Source organism: Equus asinus, chromosome 8 (assembly GCF_041296235.1).
Source record: "Equus asinus isolate D_3611 breed Donkey chromosome 8, EquAss-T2T_v2, whole genome shotgun sequence".
Classification (NCBI taxonomy): domain Eukaryota; kingdom Metazoa; phylum Chordata; class Mammalia; order Perissodactyla; family Equidae; genus Equus; species Equus asinus.
The window spans coordinates 97,646,486-97,652,563 of record NC_091797.1 but is presented as its reverse complement, the minus strand read 5'-3'; positions in this window follow the sequence as shown (position 1 = coordinate 97,652,563).

Genomic DNA, 6,078 nt, shown 5'->3' with positions numbered 1-6,078 from the left:
TACAGTGACGGATATGTGACAGAGAGGGAGCAAATGGGTCAGGAGGTGGACGCTCCAGGCCTTAGTGGTGAGACCTGGGGAGGGCCAGGTTTGGGAGGGAGGCCACCCATTGGTTTGAGACAGGTCGAGTTTGGGGTGTGGTGGGGACATGACTGCCTCAGGGAAGCCCTCCCTGGTCCCTCCAGCCTGGCCCACCTGGCTCTTTGTCCTCTGTGGCTCTGGTCCTGCCCGCAGAAGGGCTGCCCCAGGCTCTCTCTGTCCCTGGGATGTGCTGTGTCCTGGGCACGGGCAGGCCTTGGACCTGGACTCCGGGGCTTGCTCTGCCGCCTCAGGGCTTGCAGTGGACCTGGCATCTCCCTGACCCCTCCTCCTGGGCCTCAGTGTCCCTGTCTGTGGAATGGGCCAGCTGTAAACCTCCACCTGTAGGGTCTCCTCCAGCTCGAAGGCTGCACTCTGTTCTGTGAGGATGTCAGAGATTCGGGGCAGGGGCCCCTTCCTGTGACAGGTGTGGCCGGCCACCCTCCAAGGCCAGTATGTGTTGTGAGTGAGCTCATGCCTGGGAGTAAGAATGTGCTCAGGTAGGACTCTTTCCCAGGCCTGTGTCCACGCCCGCCTCCTCCTGACCTGGGCTCTCAGGTGCCTGTGTCAGGAAGATCAATGGAGGCCTGAAGGGCATGGAAGGGAGGCAGTGGGGCCACCCCTGTCCCACAGGAGCTCGTCCTCTGGCCATGGGGAGACTGGGACACCCACACTAAGCAGGGAGGGGAGCTTGACTTCTCAATGGTCGAGGGACAAAGAGCCATGGGCCCTCTAAGGAGGGGCCACCAGGCAGGAGCACACTTGACAAAGACGGTGGTGGGATGGAGAGGGGAGGGCACGCTAGGCAGGGAGAATGGCTTGAGCAAAGGGGCGGAAGTGGAATGAACTCAGGTCTTGGGGGAGGGAAGACTCTGTGGATGGGGGCTCAGAGCCCAGGCTGGAGCCAGTCACTCCACCAGCATCCCGTCCTGGAGCAGGCCTTGCACAGCTCCTCCTGAGCCCTCTCCTCCAGGGACTCTGGCCATCACTCGGCTCTTCCGTGTCACCCTTGCACAGCTGCTATCTGCCATCTGCTGGATTCTGTGTTTTCTGGAATCCCACATCTTCCCATGGAGCTAACAGGGACAGTTTTGGGCAGGAGCTGGAAGAGAGGATTCCTCACCCCCACCCCCTTCCCAGGTCACTGTGAACTAGTGGTACCAACAGGGAAATGAGGAAGGCACCCACCTCCTGTAGGGGACTGAATGGTGACCCCCCCAAAAAGTGTCCCCCTGGAACCTGTGAACATGGCCTTCTTTGGAAAAAGTCTTTATAGATGTAATTGCGAAGGATCTCAAGTTGAGAGCATCCTGAAGCACCCAGGTGGCCCCAAGTCCAGTGACAAGTGTCCTTTTAAGAGGAGGAGAGACACAGACACAGAGCAGAAGACACAGAGAAGGCCCCGTGATGATGGAGGCAGAGCGTGGGGTGGGGCAGCCATGTCACAAGGGATGCCTTGGGACAGCAGAAGCTGGAGGAGGCAGAAGGGCCCTAGAGGCCCAGAGGGAACCCGGCCTGCTGATGCTGTGATTTCAGACTGCCGGTCCAGGATGGGGCCCAAGCTGTGGCCCACCCCACCATCCAGGCTCCTTGGACCCACCTTGGTCCCTCTGCCCGATGGTGGTGTCCTGAGGGCCAGGTCAGCTCAGGATGCTGGAGTGTCAGTGATGAAATAAGGCACTGTGGAGGTGGGGGGAGCATGTGGATGGGAGTCAGAGTTCGAGCAGGTAGGGGGGAAATGGGGGAGGGCCGCCCTTGAACTGGGGCAGGAGGTGGAGGTGCCGGCCCTCCTCCCGGGGCCTGAGATCATCGTCCTTCCTGTGAGTGAATTTGCCTGGAACATCCATCCTTCTGGATGTCATTACACATCCTCACCTTCTCTCCACCAGCCCCATGATGGGAACGCAGATCCAGTGAGTCAGAGGGTCTCTTCTTAGACACTAAAGTCACACATCTGAGGCCAGGCCTGTGAGCCCACAGGAGGGGCACAGACACCAGATTTATGAGGTGGAGGAAGAAAGGTGGTGGCATCTGGGAAACATGGGAGGGGCCCTTCTCCCAGGATGTCATGCAGGTCGTAGGTCTGGGTCCAGTCTGTGTCTGCCCAGGCCACGTTCCCCATGGCCACACTTCTCATAGAAGGTCCTGCACTGGGGCTGGGGTGTCTGCAGTGCTGGGGGCCATGGAAGTTGACACAGAGGATGACAGGCCTGCACAGCGAGCAGGGGCTGGAGTGCTGAAGTCAGCTGGCTGACATACCACCTGCCTTTCAACCCCGGGGAGCCCCAGTCCTCAGGAAGGAACAGCCCTCTGGGCTTGGCCTTTTCCCCCAGAGCTGAAAGTCTCCCGTGACCCCACTGCCTCAGTTTCCCCAGGTCCCCTCTTCCTTTGATCATATTAACTAAGAGAATCTGGAACCTTCTCCCCCACCCCCACTCTGTCATCTGGGGACTCCAAGAATCCCAACTAAAGACTCTGGGCCACCTGTCCAGTGTTAACTGCCCAGAGGTCCAGCCCTGTGAGGGAGGGGAGGGGACACAGCCCTTAACGCCCGTCATCCCGAGTTTGCAGGTGTTCCTGAACAGCAGCTTAATTCCAGTCAGTCCGCCCCACCTGGAGGAAAGAACCATCCTCCTGACGCCAAGTCCATCGGGGACGCCATCTCCAGCCCCATGTGCTTCCTCCCAGGGATGCTTGGAGGCAGGAGACGGGCCTGTGCAGAGCTCCTGTGGTCTCCCAGTGCCCTCGGATCCCTTCTCCACCCTCAAGCCCTGCGCCCGACCATGGCCTCTGCAAGGTCAGACCAGGCCCTTGTTCTCATGGACCCATGGCCCAGCCAGGAGGCCCGGGGCCTGGGGACGAGTGCTCAGAGCAGACGGCATGGGGCTGAGGGTGGCTCTGGACAGGGCCTCCTCCCTCTGGGGCAGGAAGGGAAGGTGCTGGCTAGTCCCCACGGTGGTATGAAGCCCCCACTGTGGGACAGTCAGCCCAGCCGAGCCGCAGCGGCAGGCTCTGCACCTGCCCGAGGAGGCGAGGTGCTGGAGCTCCTGGTGCTGGCCCTCCACTCCACTCTGATGCCACAGGCAGGGAGGCGGTGAGGCAGGGCCACCCAGCAGCCAGCGGCGCTCATCTGGGCCCTGGTGTGGACCTCAGGTGACTGGCACCCAGGGAGGTCTGCCCCGCCTCTGCCTCCTCACCCCACAGGCCCACGGGTCCCTCCCCTGGGACATTGGCAGCAAACACAGTAGTCTGGGGGCTTTTATTTTCTTCTTTCTGCTTCTCTGCTCTTCCCAACGTTTCTGTAACGAGCACAAGTCGCAGACTGAAAACGACAGCAGCAGCCTCCTTCTATTCACCAGCTCTTCTCTAGTGTGTGAGGGATCATGGCACATGTCACACACTCAGACCAGAAAGACGTCAGGTGAGAAGGAAAAGACCCTCTGTGCTCCTGCGGCCCCACCCAGACAGGAGCACATCCACAGCTGCCTGATGGACCTTTCAGGAAGCGTCTGTGCACAGGCCTCAGTCCCCTCTGCAGGTAGGCCTCCTATCCAGCCTCAGTCTCTCAGATGGGGAGCACCTGCTCACCGTAAGGTTGATACTGACCCTGATGTTAGTTTCCCTACATTAAACCCAGCGTATATGGGGTGAAAACCACAGCACTCATTTCCTGCTTACTCCCTGGCTCCCTGGCTCCAGAATGCACTATCATCCATGGAGACAGACACTGCCAAGGGCAAGCACCTGGATTCATTATCTCCTCCCCACAAAGAGATACAGGCTGGTGGGAAAGCTGCTGATCAGCAAGGTCACAGGCTCCCTCCTTTCTGCAAGTGTCTCAAGGCCAAAGACAGGCTGGTGGGAAAGCTCCGACCAGCAAGGCTGTATGCTCCTCCTCCCCTACCTAAAACCCCAAATAAAAACCCTTCCTTTTAGCTTTTCGGGAAGTTTGAGATTTCAGCATTAGCTGCCCTCTCTCCTTGCCCAGCGCTGTGCAATAATAAAATTCCTACTTTCTTCCACCACACCTGGTGTCAGAGATTGGCTTGCTGTGCAACGGATGAGCTAACTCACTTCAGGTTCTATATCAAGGTGCTGTCATGACAGAACATATCACTGGAAGGGCCCGAGTACATCCAGGCTCATAGCAGCATGAGTCCAGCAGCCAAGAGATGGACGCAGCCCAGTGTCCACCGATGGGTGAAAGGATAAACAAATGTGCTGTATGCACACGCTGGAGTACCATTCAGCCTGAGAAAGAATGAGGTACTGTCAGGGGCTACAACATGGACAAGCTGTGAGGACATTATGCTGAGTGAAATCACAGTCACAAAGGGACAAATACTGTATGGTTCCACTTCTATGAGGGACCTAGAGTAGTGAGACTCACACACAGAAAGTAGATGGAGGGTCCGGGGGCTGGGGAGGGGGCACGGGGGTTAGTGTCTAATGGGGACAGAGCTTCCCTCTGGGACGATGAGCACGTTCTGGAGACAGATGGTGCTGACGGTTGCACAACAATGTGAATGTACCTAATGCCACTGAACTGTACTCTTACAAATGCTTAAAATACCCAGATATAAACTCACACATCTGTGGACAGCTAACTTTCAACAAAGGAGCCAAGAACACACACTGGGGAAAGGAAAGGCTCTTCAATAGATTGTGTGGGAAAACTGGACAGCTTCATGCAGAAGAATGAAAGTAGAACATTATCTTACACCAGACACAAAAGTTAACTCTAAATGGATTAAAGACCTGAATGTAAGACCTGAAATCATGAAACTTCTAGAAGAAAACATAAGCAGTGTGCTCTTCGACATCGGTCTCAGCAGCATATTTTCAAGTACCATGTCTGGCCAGGCAAGGGCAACAATAGAAAAAAATAAGCAAATGGGACTACATCAAACTAAAAAGCTTCTGCACAGCAAAGGAAACCATCAACAAAATGAAAAGACAACCTAACAATTGGGAGAAGATATTTGCAAACCACGTATCAGATAAGGGGTTAATATCCAAAATATACAAAGAACCCATACATCTCAACAACAAAAAAACCAACAACCCAGTTAAAAAATGGGCAAAAGATCTGAACAGACATTCCTCCAAAAGAAGATACACGGATGGCCAATAGGCACATGGAAAGATGTTCAACATCATTCTCTTAGGGAAATGCAAATCAAAACTACAATGAGGCATCATCTCCCTCCTGTCAGAGTGGCTATAATTAACAAGACAGGAAACAACAAATGTTGAAGAGGATGTGGAGAGAAGGGAACCCTCGTGCACTGCTTGTGGGAGTGCAAACTGGCGCAGCCACTATGAACAACAGTATGGCGATTCCTCAAAAAATTAAAAATAGATCTACCATATGATCCAGGTATCCCACTGCTGGGTATTTATCCAAAGAACTTGAAAACACAAATGCATAAAGATACATGCACCCCTATGTTCATTGCAGCCTTATTTACAATAGCCAAGACTTGGTAGCAACCTAGGTGCCCATCAAGGGACGAATGGATAAAGATGTGGTATATATACACAATGGAATACTACTCAGCCATCAGAAAGGGTGAAATCCAGCCATTTGTGACAATGTGGATAGACCTTGAGGGTACTGTACTAAGTGAAATAAGTCAGAGAGAGAAAGTAAAATACTGTATGATCTCACTCATAAGTAGAAAATGAAAACAACAACAAACAAACACATAGAGACAGAGATTGGATTGCTGGTTACCAGAGGGGAGGGGAGTGGGGGAGGAGGGAGGGTGAAAGGGATTATTATGCACATGTGTGTGGTGATGGATGGTAATTAGTCTTTGGGTGGTGAACGTGATGTAATCTACACAGAAATCGAAATATAATGATGTACACCTGAAATTTATATAATGTTATAAATCAGTGTTACGTCAATAAATAAATGAGTAAATGCTTAAAATGATACATTTTACATTATGTATCTCTTAGCACAATAACACCAGAGTAAGTGCCTTCAATGGC